Raw genomic sequence first — 438 nt, 5'->3', positions numbered from 1 at the left:
TGCCCACTGAGCGAGGGTCATGCTGAGTAGAAGAGATCTGTAGGGGTGCCAGGGGCCCCACCTGTCCCAAGGAAATCCCAAGGGTGAACTCTGGCCTTGGGTGCTGAGTTCCAGCTGTAAGGCCCCAGGAGTCCACCCTCCCACCCCTTGCTACTTCTCTAGGGCAGGAGGGTGGTCTGCTGAATTCCCCTCTTGGTGGGAAGGAAGAACGGTCTAGGCACCTGTGGCCTGCCCTGGTGGCAGTTGTCTACCTGCAGGGAGAGCCCAGGTCCTAGGCGGAAGTGCATCCCATCCCTGAAGCTGCAGAGCAAGGGCGGGGCACACACCAGCTCTGGCTGGCAGGCTGTTGCTGGGCTCTAGGTTCCCAGGGACCTGGGCACCTACCTCCCCACCCCCCATCCATTCTCTCTGGGGCCCTATCTTCCCTTATATGGTGAA

This window comes from Arvicanthis niloticus, chromosome 3 (assembly GCF_011762505.2).
Source record: "Arvicanthis niloticus isolate mArvNil1 chromosome 3, mArvNil1.pat.X, whole genome shotgun sequence".
In the NCBI taxonomy this organism is placed as follows: Eukaryota; Metazoa; Chordata; class Mammalia; order Rodentia; family Muridae; genus Arvicanthis; species Arvicanthis niloticus.
The sequence above is the reverse complement of the archived record's forward strand: the minus strand, read 5'-3'. Positions refer to the sequence as shown.